The 16,223-nt window shown below is 34.4% G+C and overlaps 2 long non-coding RNA genes across 3 annotated transcripts; both read right to left on the bottom strand.

Moving 5' to 3' along the window:
- Positions 1-4,529: 4,529 nt before the first annotated feature.
- On the bottom strand, positions 4,530-7,176 carry LOC110892155. Its single transcript, XR_002565874.2, has 3 exons — positions 7,117-7,176; positions 5,191-5,248; positions 4,530-4,707 (listed from the first exon to the last, which is right to left on the bottom strand). It is a non-coding gene; the product is annotated as an uncharacterized LOC110892155 (long non-coding RNA).
- A 3,386-nt stretch (positions 7,177-10,562) lies between these two features.
- Positions 10,563-11,517, bottom strand: LOC110892154. Of its 2 annotated transcripts, none has more exons than XR_004872442.1 (3): positions 11,418-11,510; positions 11,176-11,240; positions 10,563-10,866 (listed from the first exon to the last, which is right to left on the bottom strand). It is a non-coding gene; the product is annotated as an uncharacterized LOC110892154 (long non-coding RNA). The 2 variants fall into 2 exon arrangements; XR_002565873.2 differs by having other exon boundaries at positions 10,564-10,866; positions 11,176-11,235; positions 11,418-11,517.
- Between the last annotated feature and the right edge of the window lie 4,706 nt (positions 11,518-16,223).

The following is a 16,223-nucleotide window of genomic DNA, read 5'->3' on the forward strand; positions in this document are numbered from 1 at the left end:
GCACAAGTTCTAATGCACCCCCACCCGTTGCCACCCTCATCAAAGACAAGCATTATTTATATACAAGTGTGGCTTCAACTCTCACCAAAAATAAAGGTAATTAAGGGTTGCCGGTGCATCATTTGGGGTTAATCCAAGGTGTTTCAAATTCTCACATTATTTCGCTTGATTTAAAATTTTTCAAAAACCTCAAAAATTCCCCCCATCCCCACACTTGGGATACATTGTCCCCAATGTATGGTTTTGAAGGGAAGATCGCTTAAACCACTACAACATCAATTGTTGATTCTCTACTCAAACCGCAACTTTCTTTTTGTTTTTTTTATATATAACTAAAAACACCACCAACTTTCACAACCCATCACTAAACATATCAAAACACCACCCAACCGCCCAACAAAAAACTTAAACATGAATATATACAAAGGTGCACAAGATGAGAACAAGACACGACCTGATTAGTAAATTAGCAGTGTGTTGGTAGTGATGAAGCTGCGGTAATCGGACCGGTTCAAAAACATCTCTTAGATTCGCCGATATCTCAACAGGGATGTTGCCAAACATCCCCACACTTGAATCATTGCATCCTCGAGGGTTGAAACGTAATAACCTGCCAAAACACAAACACAACACCAAAACAAAACCAAACAAAGCAAAACAAAACAAAACAAAACACAAATACAATACTCTACATCCTCGGGCTGCCTCCCGAGAGCGCTAAGTTTAAAGGTCTTTAGCCAGACCATACCTGATATGCGTTATGGTGGTCTTAATGCACACTTACGCGCAGCATTTCCAATAAATGCCCGGAAATTTACATGCCATCTCCATAGATTTGTCAGTATATTTGGCATGTTAAAGCTGCTCCTACGGGCTTTGCTAGTCCACTTCATGATATATACCTTAATGTCTGGTAGTTTCACCCTTCTCATCTTATTCCTCGAACCCTCTTCCCTATACTTGTTAATTTGAATCATTGATATGGGAAGAGGTTCGATACACATATCCATCCCATCAGCCTGCTCTACCTCATAATCTGCACACATCATCTGATCTACAAGTGACTCTTCATCAGATAAAGGACTCATTGGTGTGGTATTATCCTCCACAACCTCCTCCTTCATGTGAGAATAATCTCTAATATCGTCAGGTAATGGTGAGAGGCGTTCTTCTATCCCTATCTTCAATATTAAAGTATGACACTTAGAAACTAAGCAGCTGATTCGGTCTTCATCGGCCAGGTTGGGTGTTGCTAAATATTGCTCGAGTTTGGACAAAGTTACTTCCAATACAGCAAACTCTTTTTCCTCCTCGGTCTCATAAACATAAACACCCTCGGGCTCAGAATATTCTTCGGGATGATATTGTCGATATCCCTGATACGGTCTATAGATGCGCGCTTCCATCATCTTTTTATTCCAATACTTTGGGTTTTCTGAATACACCGTGCACACATCATAATCATAAGTGTGATCGCGACCGCAACAAAAACATAGACTATCCATCTTTGCCTCATAATAAACTTCCTCGTCCCGATCATATCCATATGAATAATAGTCATCCTCCATTTCTGATTCATAATCGTCAACGTATGATGGAGGTGGAAGCTGTGAAACATAAGACACCGGTTTTCCATGTGCCCTCCTGTAGTGAGCCTCGTGGCAACCAATACATGGATGTCGTGGACCACCGCACAATCTACACGTAAATAAGCTGAAATTTGTGTAATGCCCTGTCATCCTGCACAACACAACTCAACTACCAAGTGTAAATCATGAACATAAAAGAAATCTTTTTGGTTTTTTTTTTTAATTTTTTTTAATTAATACACAAGATAACACACGTTGCGCACTACTCCCCGGCAGCGGCGCCAAAATTTGACGTGCTGTCGTGGTCACAATCAAATTTAATCCAAAAACAACGATATAGCTAGCGGTAAGTGGGTATCGAACACAGGGAGTTTGTGGAATATGTGCTATCTCGATGTATGTCTAAATTAACTAAGGTAAACTAAATTGCAAGAAAAGTAAATTCACTGATTTGGTTATTTGGTTTTAATTGTCTAAATTGAACTAAATTAGATTACAAATCAAAGTTAAGTTTTGTAACAGGATAAGAAGGCAGCGATCATCCCGAGTTTCAGGTTTTAAGGTTTTAAGTGACAATCAAGGTTTATGTTCAACTGGAAAGAACTACATAGACATAGCTCATGCAAGATCAATTGTTTGTGATGAAAGGGAACTAAGTACTCGGATTCCTAGAACGCGAGGTTGTTACCCGATGACCAATCAACATATATCCAACCCTAATCCCTCCCATGATATCTCGATTGCCAACGGCACCAAGAACGTATGGTTTAGAACTATGATCAAACATACATCAACAATTTACAAACACCCAATCAAACACCATAATAAACTAACAACACATGCACAGTTTAATATTCCAGAAATTAAAGAACAAACATAATTGTCACAAATAAAACCTTGCACTCAAGATGATCACTAAGCAAACCTAGCCGCTCATAGTGTCGTGAATCGTCATAACAATCAAACCTTTGTCCAATGGAATCAAAAACAAAGTCTCCATGTTTAGACCACTCAAGAACATAAGAGGATAGCCAAAAATCGCCCCTAAACTGCTCCAAAACCGTCCACAATGATTGGCATTGAAAAGACACAATAAAACATCATAAAATTGGGCAGTTACACATTTCTCGCTGGCCTCCACCGTAAATTACGGTACCACCGTAGCTTACGGTGGCTTGGAATGGCTTGCGGTGGGTCTCTACTGCCTTACGGTGGAAGAAAAATGCTGGGGTCTACCGTAATTTACGGTACCACCGTAAGTTACGGTAGGCTTCAACATGAAATTTGTTTTCAGCATAACTTTTTCGTTTCAACTCCGTTTTCTTCACCGTTTTCACCTACGGTCTCGTAATTTCGTCCTCTATAATGCTATCCTCTTAATTCTTTAATAACAATAATTGATTTTTTTCATATACTCTCCATCTTTCAATCTCCAATCCAGTTGCGCCTATTCGAAGCTTCATTTCCACACTTTTAAGCCCCAAATGTACCTGAAACACAAGCAACCGTAGTTATCTAATTCTAGAAAATTACCTGATTAAATGTGGGATTTTAATATCATTTATACCACTTAAGGGTTGTCCTACGGACTACCCGTCACCCACTAGTTGACGAAAATGAATTTCCTTTCGCCAAAATTAGATTTCTACGAAACAAAATTTTTATTTCGTCAATGGTCTTGTTTTGTCCATGAACTTGTTTCGTCAATGATCTGTTTCGTCGAAAAAGCTGCAGTGGATTGGTAAACTTTTCACCCTTATCCTGTTCTGACACACAACAGACCTGCTTTCGGCTCACAACATGCTTGTTTCACCAAACAAGTATGGTGAACAATATTATAATCAGTTTACTCTTTTCAAAGCATAAAAAAGTTTCCAAACAATTTTTCAAAGATCAAAAAGTTGTTTTTATGAAGAACAACTTGAAGGTGACAAGAACACAATGATTTTTCCGGTGAAACGAAACTTTCCGAACACGCGATTTTTGCTAAAATGTTTAATAAAAACCAACAACTAACATGAGTACATGATAAACAACAAGGTTTTTAACAAAACACCAAGCAAAAACACAAACTTAAACCCGATTTTCAGAAGTTTTTCCAGAAGATATGAACTTTTCAAAACCCGAAAAACACCAAGAACACCTCGGTTTTAACAAGGAGAAGAGCCAAGGCTCTGATACCACTTGTAGGTCCGGCTAGGAGGATCTAGTCGCCTAATCCTTTTGTACAAACCAACCCGGTTGTGCGGAATCCAACCGGAAAGGCAAACCGAGATAGAACACGCAAATACACAACACACAATATTCACCGATTAACACCTCTGTATTAATACGTATGAAAGGTTCAGTTACAAGCTCAATGTTTACAAATGTGTTTTGCAAACTCTCTCAAACTCTCGTGTGTGTGTGTGCTCTCAACAATGTGCTCCTCTGTGTTCTCTAATGTTCTAAGACCAGTGACAGTCTATTTATACACACAAACACTACGAAACAGAACATGCTTGGCGAAAGTGACCTTGGTGAAACAGAAAGCTTGATGAAACACATCCATGCTCGACGAAACAGGGAAAAGGTTTGTTTCATCAACACTGTTTGTGTTTCGCCAAACATGGGCTTGGCCCATTTGTGTTTCGCCAAAACAAGCCCATGTCTTGTTTTGTTGATCTGGTTCATCCTATTTGCTTAGCCCATGGACCAGTTCAAGTCTTTTGTCTTCTTGGCCCAATATTCGATCTTGTATACGACGGAGGAAAGCCGATGCTAAACCGAATTACGTGACGTCGAGTCGCGTCCACAAATATGTATCAACAATGAGGCTTCTTGTCACACCCCGATTTTCGGTTTGTGCGGAAGCGTATGGCGAGGTGTGACGAGAGCGGCAATCGTTACAATCAATCGAGTAAACAACACATTTGAAACATAAAAGATGTTTATCCATACATTTGATTCGAAACCATAATTTACATTACATATGTCTTGTTTGAAACTTGAAACAACAACAACTTTAACTACATTATTCAAAGTTCAAAACATAACAACTGAAAACGGATGACATCACAAAAGCTTGCGTTCTTGATAACCACTTGAACATATTTTTCCAAAGCCGTCCACTAATCTCCTGTAATACATGTTAATTTTGAAAACGTCAACAAAAGTTGAGTGAATTCATGTTATTTTGTTTTCGCATCAAATGAGTCTCCAAAACATTTGAAGTAATAAAATTCGTTTTTTTTTGTATAGTATGATAAAAAAAATTGTATGATCATTAGTGTGTTGCAAGGACACTAATATGTATGCCGAATAGGAGGCAACCAAACCTTGACAATTTATCGTGTGTGTCAACGACACTAGTTTGGACACAAAGGCACTCTTGGCGATCGTGGTTATCGTTGTCGTTAAGAGTGGGGCTTGCCAAAACCCAAATAGATCTATCCGTTTGTTCCTCGGTACTTGTTTATTCATTAATGGCCCCTTTATTTTAACACCTATCCGCATGTGATCAAAATAGTTTCATTGTATTATCATACTATTTGTAACATGTATACATCCCGAAGTTTAAAACTATAAACATTCAAAGTAAAAGGGGAAAACATGAACTCACAGATTTGCGTTCCGTGCAAATCTCTATTCGATTCCTTGTTCGCGGTTCGTTTCTCGACCTACAAGTGTTCTAATCTAGTTAGACACTTAGGTTTGTTTTTGTGTATCGCACAAATATTCTATCTCGTATTTTGTTTTTGTGTTTTCGTATATATATAACTTCCTTGTATATATACATTTATTTTATTTTATTTGTGTTTGAATGGGCTTAATTTATGTTTTAGAATTTAAGTCCATTTTGGGTATTCGGTGCTTATGGGCCTAGCCCAAATAACTTTGTTTAAAAATGGGTCAAGCCCAAATTAATTGGTAGGAGTGGGCCTTAGCCCAAAACATTTTATAAAAGTAGGCCTAGCCCAATTTAGTTTATAGTTGTTGAATTAGCCCAAATAACTTGTGTAAGGATGGGCCTAGCCCAAATTGTTTTCTAAAAAAAACAATATATATAGTCCATAATAATTTGTAAATATTGGGTTTTTAGCCCAAGTATTTTATAAAGTGGGCTTTAACCCAATTTTGAGTAAAAATATATATTTTTAGTTCATTGTTTTGTAAAAGTGGGCCTAGCCCAAATTTTGTTTATGAGAAATGGGCATTAGCCCAATTTTAATTTATGGACCACTTTTTAAACTACATAATTTTGGGCTAAAAATAATAATAGTAATACTTGTATTTTTATAAAAATCTAATTTTTATAAAAATCATTACTTATGCCATAGTTGAATCATTTTAGTGCATAAACTTGTGTGACGGCTCGTATTTTGTTATAGTCGTTTACTACTTGTCGGTTTTATTTATTCGTATCGTTTATCCCGATTGTGTCGTCCGTCACGTTTTACCATTTGCTTTGTTTGTGCCATTTTAGTTGTCCAAAAGTCCATATAGTCCATTAGTGTCCGAATTTGTCCATTTGTGTTTTCCTGGTCCAAGGATGGACATCTTATTTGGTTATTCAAGTTCATATATATATAATTTTTGGTAATTACTGTGGATGTGTAATAATTTTGCATTTGTTCCTACTAGAACTAACGTATGATGTACACATTAAAATATATAAACTTATGATACTTGATGAATATTTTTGTAAGTACACATTTTATCCAAAAATATATACTTGTCATTTTTATTTAGAAATCTTTTTATAAAACATGGATTTATGACTTTGTCCAAAAATTGTTTAACCCTGTTTAAAGACCTCAAATAATAATTTTAGTCACAAACTTCTTTGTTTAACAACTTTTAATACATCACAAAATTTATAAAAATTTTGCCATAGTTTTGTTTGAAATATGGATTTTTTTCCCAAGTTTAAACAAAACTTGTTTTCAAATTATTTCAATACAAAACATCATCAAGTATCAATATCTATCAAAATTTATCAACAAAAGTAGCATGAACATAATATTGTTCTTAACTTTCCCAAAAAGGAAACTTTATTCCTTATTTTTGCCAAAAAAATTTGTAGAACGAGATTTTATGAAAAACTCTTGTTTTAGATGTCTTACAAAGTCATTTAAAGCATAAATGTGTATTCAAAATGTTTACCACCAACATATTTCTTGATTTTGATCCTTTCCAGAAATGGAAACTTTATCCAAGAAATATTTCGAAAATTTATTTTCTTAGTTTTAAATGGTTTCTCATATTTTACTAGCATGCATGTTCATAAAAAATTTCATGTTCATTCCTTTGTTGATGAATCTTGGTTGATCCTACATGCATGTATGTAGATCATATTTTTTTTTAGTAAGAATGACCAAGATTCAAGTTTACTAGCCTAGATTTCTCCAAGTTCATCTAATGATCATAGAAAAATCATGGTTAAAAATAATGATTTTTAGTTGTTTCTTGTTGTTTTTCTTAAGTGATTATGATGAACTTCTAAAAGAAATCAAAAATAAAAGTAAGACTAGTGTAATGTTCTTACAATTTTTGCTAGGAAATAAGGATGAAGATAAGAAAAATCTTGATGATCTAGGGCTTCTAGTGCCACCAAAAATGCTCCAAATAGCTTTACTAAACTCCCTAGTATCTTGTTTCATCCATGAACTTCCATATTTGCATGTGTTCTTGAGTTTGGATTATGAAAGAAAGTGATGTATGAGGGTGTTTGGCCTTGAACGATTTTGGAGAGAGAGAGAGAGTAGGAAGTTGTAGTGTTTGATGGTTTTGGAAATAATGAAGAGAAGGTGGAGTGTAAAGAAGGATTTAGTTCTTGGACAATACACTAATCAAGCATTTGAAGCTTCCAACACACCATCAACAAAATGAGTAGGCTTATGGGGCCCACATAATTTCGAAAATCAGCTTAGGGGGAGGAAAAATGGCTGAATTTTTAATAAAAATATTGTCTAAACTATAAACTTTAAGCATTTTAATAACTTTGATATTTTATATAAAAATATCTACAAGGTTTTAAGCTGTAATATTTTAAAGTAATGTGACACTAGGTAAAACTAGTTCACCAAAATTTTTAGTTTGTAATTCGGGTGAAAAAGTCGGTTCGGGTCCTGTACCGGGTTAAATACTGACACCGTGTTCCGTTTGGATAAATACATAACAAAAATTATTTTTGCACTTGCTTTATTATCCAAATAATTAATCCAACTTTTTGGACTAAAAATTTTATTATTTTTGACACGGTTCCGGTACCGGCTTTGCTGACTGGCAGTTTACTGAACTAGCCGTGCAGCTTAACGCAATAAGATTCGATTGCGGATTTTGTGTCGTTTTTGATACCTTTTATATTATTCATGTCAAATAATATTTATTTTTGGGTTTTTCGAACAGTTACTGTTTCGTTCTACGAAATGCTGTATATTCCGCATGATTGCTGTATTTTTCTGCGGACTTGGACAATTTGATTTAATTGGAATTTTGTAAATGATAAAGAACATATTATTTTTGGACAAAGCTTTTTATAGAATATTTGTGTAGACATAACTGTATGTCTTGTTTTCATTGTGTCAGACTGTACCGCGACTAGGCGACTAGTACTGACAAGTATCGTTTATTCGCGTTCCTATTGTTAGTCAAGGATATTGTTTCTAATCGCAACGGATTCGTTATCATACTTCACTATGATTTTAGTAATTCCTAGACTCTCAAGACTTTAATTAATTAAAATTAAGTCAAATACGCGAAAATAATAGTCGAAATAGTTGTTCAAGTTGTACGGAATTACCGGAATTTTGCCGTTTGTCACACTTCTCTACGACGTTAAATCTATTAGAGGAGGTTATGTTGCTTTTGCTGGAGATAAAGTCGGATACATTACTGGTGAAGGAATGGTTTCCAAAGGGGTTGTCAGTTTTGACAAGATCAACTTTGTACAACAACTTGATCACAATCTTCTAAGTGTTTCTCAAATCTGTGACAAGAAGTTTTCGGTGCACTTTGATGCTACTGGATGTTATGTGCCGAAGCCCGGTTTCAAGATCCCCAAAGACTGGATTCTCTTATCTGCACCAAGGGTTAATGATTTGTATGTCCTTGATATGAGCCAAGCAATCACAACGCCTACACAAGTAACATGCTTTGTTTCCAAAGCCACATAAAAGGAAACGATCTCTTGGCACAGGCGGGTGGGTCACATTCACCTAAGGAAAATGAATCATCTGGTGAAGAATGAGTTAGTAAATGGTGTTCCTGTCAAAAACTTTCACTTGCAAGACGTCTGTGTTTCGTGCCAGAAAGGAAAACAAAGTAAGAAATCGCACCCGATAAAGAAGATCAACACAGTTGCAACCGCTTGAATGCTTGCACATGGATTTATTCGGTCCTGTCAATCGCAAAAGCATCAGTAATGACTCGTACTGCCTCGTAGTGATGGATGATTATTCAAGATTTTCTTGGGTGGCGTTTATGGCACACAAGAGTGAAACTTTCGAAATTATCAAAAACTTGATCACTACGATTGAGAATTTGATAAAATATACAATGTTTTACATATGTATAAGCGTATGTATATACTAGTTTGGGTTTGAGTGCTCCTTTGGGAAATCAAAGGTCAAGTGGTTATTTAACAAGTATATTTTATCACTTATCACAATATAGATAACCAAGAATGAGGTCACCAAAGGGTCATTCGAGTAAAATGTTTTGGGAAAAGTAAAACATTTGTGTAAGTTGAATGTTTTTAGAAGGTAAAACATTGTTTAAGTTAAATGTTTTTGGAAAGTAGAAATTTGTTTGAATATCATACGTTGGGTGATACTAGAAGTAATAACTGAGTTTTAGAGGAACGGATTAACTACCTCTATATATTTCCATTCAGACTCCCCAACAGCAGCAATGACAGTCCCACCAAACCTCTATGTTAATAATGAGAGTCATATGTACCTACTTTCAGCAAAGTGTTCATCCTCAAAGGTCATCATGAACCTTATTCCTACATATATTTTACGACTTTGAGCTTCCAGGTACTTGTTCATGCCAGTAATGAACAAGGATATACAGCATCTGATTACAACTAATGCCCAATTTAGAAAACATGTTTTCTATGGAGTTGGAATAAATAAGCCACATTAATTACGGTTTATACTTAGGTTTGTATATAACTGAAAAACCGGACCTTGTTGTATGTGCGTGAGGGGCAACAGAAAGAACCACAAGTTGATCGGTAATGTCACATATGCACCGAGTATTTTCTTTGAAAGACTTGTGTGTTTTCTCGCTTCAACAAACATCTCACCTTGCTAATTTAGAAGAATGAAAATAACCATATGAGACAACAAGAAAAAAAATATATTCAGACTAATTAAAATATATAAGTCAAAAAGCTCACATCATTATCTGGCAGAAGAGTTATATTTGTATGTATTTCACATGCAAATATAAATCAGGAACTATCCGTCAATCTCACTTAAAGGTTGTAACCAACGTTTGAGGACCGGAACCGGTCTCCATGTTGGTCCACTAGTCAAACCAGATGTAAGAAACGGATGACATCAAAATATTAAATAACTAATTATGGTAAAATGGGAAGAATTTAATCAATTTCTGGTTCAATCCTACAGTTCCACCAGCCAGTGACACTACTATTTCGACGGGCAGGCCTCAATCTGGTTTTCAAAACATTGGTGTAAATGAGTTCAAACAGGTTTTTTTCAAGTAAATGATGATGCACAAGACTTATGGTCAGAATAATAACACTACAGATTCTGAACATTCATCACTTTGCGTCAATCTGGTTTTCAAAACAATGGTTTAAATGAGTTTAAACAGGTTTTTTTTCAAGTAAATTATGATGCGCTGTACTTATGTTCCGAATAATAACACCACAGACTCTGAACATTCATCGCTTTGCACAATATTTTTTCTGGTATGTAAAATGTTGAACGCAACTTGTCTAATCCATGATGCATTGTTACAGTAACAAGTTGCTTTCATTTTATATACAGTTAAATGCTTAAATTGGAACACAACAACTGCATAATAAAACAATACAAGATGACTTGGAATTAATTTTGAGAGATGGGTTTTATGCTATCTGCAAGTTTGCCATTTTGAAAAGCACCACATATGTCCTTGGGGAAGTAGTAAATGTGTTCCCCTTCAAGGGGAACATATACCTGCGGTCTAGCATAGGCATTCCATATGCGTTCATTTAACAGTTCTGAACCACCACCAGGTATAACACAACTTCAACTGTGAATGGCGGCCCTCTATCGAGTTGCTGTTAGCATTTAACAAACACAAACACAGTGAATGACGAGAATAGTAAGTAGTATGCCATAATTATACAAACCTAAAGCATTATCCAATGGTCTACTTGAAAAAACCCGTTGGTAAAAATACCAGTGGCTTTCCAATAAATCATACCTAAATAATTCATTATTTCCCTTAAATCTTAAACATCATCCAGGATAAAGATATCTAGATATCAAAGTAATTCTGATATCCCGATATACCATGAAAAGGGAGCTTTAATATATGAATCTTATAAACATTTAACAAAAATATGGATTTCTTGATTTTACCATACCTGATAGAAAGATAGATGCGCTCCTATGAACTGTCAACATGCTATGATCCATTCCCATACCTGACCTGATATAGATCAATGTATGCTGTCAGCAGCTATCAAAACACAAAATTCTCAAAACATGACTCAAACTTGGCAAATACAGAGCAGAGGAACAATACACATTGAATTGTTAAACATCACCAAAGTCCTAAAATCTTCAGATCAGATAGAATTAATGAGCAAAGATGAAAACATCTTACATGGACACTCGATCTGGTAAGTTATTGGACCTCCGATCAGGTCAGAAAACTGCATACTGAATTGGAGCGGTAAGATCTCAGATGATGGAAGAGCGGTCGTGAAATGATTTTCCAAATGATGTTAACTATATATAGGTGAGAACGTAGGGGAAAAACCCTAATCTTAAATTTTGGTTCAAACAACGGAATTTGAATATCTTTTTTTCATAGTGAACTTAAATGAATATAGGATTTTTTTTTAATGTTTCAATAATAAAATAAAACAATAACTGAAATTTGAATATTTCAATTTGGGTTTACACAATCAGCATATCAAACAAAAAAAAAAAAAAAAAAAAAAAAAAAAAAAGAAAAAAAAAACCATGAATATAAAAAACAAAGTAACACTAATAGTTCGATTGTAATATAGTAGAACAAAACCTTTTGAACCAAAAATTAGAACATACCTATATTGCAATTGCAGGTGTTTTCTTACTTGTATTCATTGAATATGTAAAGCATTGAAAAATCTAGAAAGATAGTAAATGTATTTTGGTATATACAACACATCATATTCAAGTTTCTTAGGGGCTGATCGTTTTCCAAAGATAGTGTACTTCTTGATCTGTAAAGTGGTGTTTGCAAATAAAATTTGTTCATGGGTGGTCCGCTGGACACCCAAGAGAATTTGATATTTTCTCTAATCCACTGCCATGGCAAGCTGAATAGGCCAAACCGATGCCACGCCAAGCAGACTCATTCATAGTTTAACGTACTTGGTCATAATAACATGGCAACCCTTTCAATGGGATCTACAACTTTGGAATCTTTGCCACCCTAGCAAATGATTAATGTCTATTTTTAAAATAACCAAGTATGAGTCCTAATTGTTGATTATATCTATAAACATTGGTCAAAATATAGAACCTAATCATGTTTATTCAATCATAACGTAAATATAGATACCAAGTTAGAGACACTTACTTGTGGGAGTGGTCATCTTTGAAGACGAAGATAAGGCCATGATTCTCGTTATGGTACCTTGGGTTGATGGATCACCTTAGAGAGAATTTTAGTGTTGGTGTTCTTAAGGAGTTTTTCATACCTTTTTATCAATACCAATGATCAATATATAATGATCATAAGTGATTGATGGTAGGTTATGAAAACTCTTTACATTCTCTATTAAAGGTACCTAAAGGGAAATCATAATTGCCCCTTAAACTAATTAATTATTACAATTACTACCATCAAGTAATTGTCAGGGATTAGTTATGTCATATTGGTAATGTTACAAAATGATCCGTAAGGCCACGTCAACGGGTTATTTCTAACATTCTCCCACTTGGCCGAGTGATCATTTGTGATAAGTATAAGTACGTTTGGCCAAGTTAAAACATTAATCAATGTTTCAAATTGAAATTGCAAAAGAAAAATACACTCATTGAGTTATTCTCAACTCAAGACCCCCATTAATCATGTTACAACCCCAAATCAAAACATACATACGTAAATTTAAGACCAAAATGACTAAGGTAAGCCCTTTAAAATTAATTTGTATAATTCTTGTCTATACGTCATTAGGTGCACATACGTATTTATAGACAAACAAATTGTATAATTGAGGAAAAATAATAACTAATCATTAATATGTACCATATGCTATTATGTAAGGCCTTTAGTAAAACCCGTCTTTATTATGAGCTCTTAAAAAGACTTTGGGTGTAGACCTTAGTTATCGGATCCGCAAGCATATCATGAATGTAATGTATTCGATACAAATAATTAGTTTCCTCTTCTTGTTCATAAACGAACAATAATTTTGTATCGAAGTTTAATGCAGCACCTCTCGAACTGTTACTGTTCGAGAAAATAAGGTAGCTGACTTTTCACAGTAAGTCTTCAATATAGTATTTATATGGAGTTCATAAGTTTATGAGTCCACTGATAAGTTTTCAACAACACTTAGTGACAATTGCGTTGTTAATTAACAACATATTATGTCATTATAATTTATGTTGTTTTATCAGTTTCTTATGACTCCTCCATGAGACAATTTTATCTGCTGACGTAAGGATATACCCCGAAATTGACATTCAAAGGAAAAGTAATTAACCTGTTTGAGTTCTCACTGCGTCTTACAGTCTTTCTCGTTTCTAAAAGATATCGTAAGATGCTTCACAATAATCTGTAGTGGTCTAATGTTCATCAATGTGAGCAATATCTAAATGAGTATAGACTTGAACCTTCGTAAGGCTTCTAATTAACGAAGAATAAGGAAGTAATCTCATTTATCATTTATCCTCTTAATGAGAGCAATATCGATTGTTACATATGTAAGGACCCACTTTAGAGTAAAGCTTATGGCATGAAACTAATGCCCCAATGGGTCTATCTCGGTATATTTTGATATCTCTCACGTAAGTGGTATTTCCGAGATTCATTATATCAAAATATGTGTGAGAAATTATTTGATTTATGTAACATATACTTATAAAAAGAGTGTCATTTATATAAGGATAAGTTTACATTAATTGCTCCCACTCATCCTGAGGTTGGTACACATAAATCCACTTAATTCGTGATGAAAAGAATTGCATTAAGATTTGGTCACATTTTGATGTTTGCTTCAACCCATATATGAATTTCATCGACCCATATATGAATTTCATCGACTTAGAAACTAAGTGTTCTTGACCTTTCAGTTTAGAACTTTCAGGTTGTTTTGAACATGTAAGTCTTTGTTTAGGGAAAGTTGTTTTAATATCCATTTAATGTAGCTACAAAAGATTATAAGCTACTAGAACAACAATGATCCTCAAAGAAAACTTTTGCAAAAAGGTAAGATGATTCTTTGATAACAAACGTTATTCTAAACAAAAAATTAATTTTACTAAAATAATTTTTATTCCATTTAGAAAATTGATTAACGCAAATGGCTTAATTAGGAAAGGTAGAATCAATAAACTTTCCAATATCCATTTCAACTTCAGTCAAGTAGGATACATAATCATTAAAGTTAAACCTGTATGACCTCCGTAGTTGATTATTGGGTTGTATAATGAGTTTCAGATTTATGGATTAACTCTTGATTAAGTTGCTATCGCTTTCAAGATTCTAAGTGTGTAAGAGTTGGTGGAGTATGGTGTACAGGAGGTGTAATCGGAGTAAAAATTAATATAATCGGAGTAAAAATTAATAAGTCTCTTCCCCCCGCCTCTTGTACTTCTTGCAAGTCCTGATAAGGACTATTACTGCTCCTACTAACTTAGAAATCTTTAACAATTTAGCATGCTTATGGTCAACATTAGGAGACCAATAAATTCTAATGAGTAACAAATTAATGAAGTTACTCCTTGTAGTTTCTCTGTTTGAGGATTTCAATTATGGCGAGAAATCTGATTGTGCCCACGTCTAAGCAACAATGAAACTTTTGTTAAAGTAGCAATATATTATTAAAGAGAAAAGTTGTGAAGGAGCAGTGTGTTGTACAAGAGATACAAATTGATGTAACAACAAGCTTTCACTCCCCCACCTCTTGCAACTCTTGCAAGTTAAGATAAAGACACTTAATGCTCCCACTAACCTTTTAGATCTCTAGGAATGCTACAAGATGAGTTTCAGTGATGTACGTGTTGTGGGAACCTTTCATATATGTTAGACTTGGTTTCCTTAATGTCCAGATGTTATAAAATATTTGAGGAGATATTTAGAAGGAATCATAGTATACATGAATTAATTTCGTTAATATCTTTATTCATGTAAGACATATTAAATACAAGTAAATATAATGATAAATGAATTATGTCTGAATATTCTATTTTGGGATAAGTTCCAATGAAATATAACTTCTAATGGAACTTAATTTATTCCCTTAGCCATTTAAATATTAAGGCTTATAACACATGCTCATAAGTCAGTAAGAATGAGATTTGATAATATTTCATCCTTCATTAACCTATTCATGATTTCTCATGAAATTTGGTCTTAATGGATGGAATTTGTAAGTCTCATTTTTCTTTTGTTAAATTTTCATTTTCATGATAACAAAAGGTTGTGAAAAAGTGTAGCATCATCTAGTGCTATCTTATAAGGTTTCTATCCAGATTGAGATGACAAATAATATGAGAGTTTAAGGTAAGAGTGACTTTGTTTTAACCATGCAAACCTCACAACTGTCATAATGTAGCTTCCGTATTGATACTAAATTTTGAATAATCTACAGAATATATAAGGTATCATAAAGCCTAATTATAAAACAGTTTATTATGGTTCTTATAGCTTTACATAAAATTTTGCCACTAACTCTCATATTAATTATTTGTTGATTTCTGGTAAGGAAACACAAAGAACTAGAGTCAACTCGTCATGTGTTGATTGGAATATCATCATTAGCAGACTTAAATATCATAAATTTTTGGCTTTAGCCAGCTGTTCCATTGAATAATGGATAGTCTCGATGCTCTAGCCTGGTTTAATGACACAAACTTGCAGCGAGACTTTCCTTTTGAAGAAACTTATAGCTGGAAATAGTACTTTTACACTATCGCTGAATCTTAAAAGTATCCTCCTTTAAGGTTTAGTGGCGATGAGATGAACAACATCTAATTTTCCAGTTTCGTGCATTCCTTTTCCTGTACATATGCTGCTAATCAACACACTCGTTTTCCTTTGGTACTCTTGAGTGGTATATTTGATTCTTAAGGCAACTTATGGTATTGGTGGAAAAGTTATATGTAATGCACCGGAAAAGTGTACTGATTTCCATGTGTAAACCTTTAAATTATGGGTCATGGTATTGTACACCATGATGTACTTGCATATGCC

Source organism: Helianthus annuus, chromosome 11 (assembly GCF_002127325.2).
Source record: "Helianthus annuus cultivar XRQ/B chromosome 11, HanXRQr2.0-SUNRISE, whole genome shotgun sequence".
Classification (NCBI taxonomy): domain Eukaryota; kingdom Viridiplantae; phylum Streptophyta; class Magnoliopsida; order Asterales; family Asteraceae; genus Helianthus; species Helianthus annuus.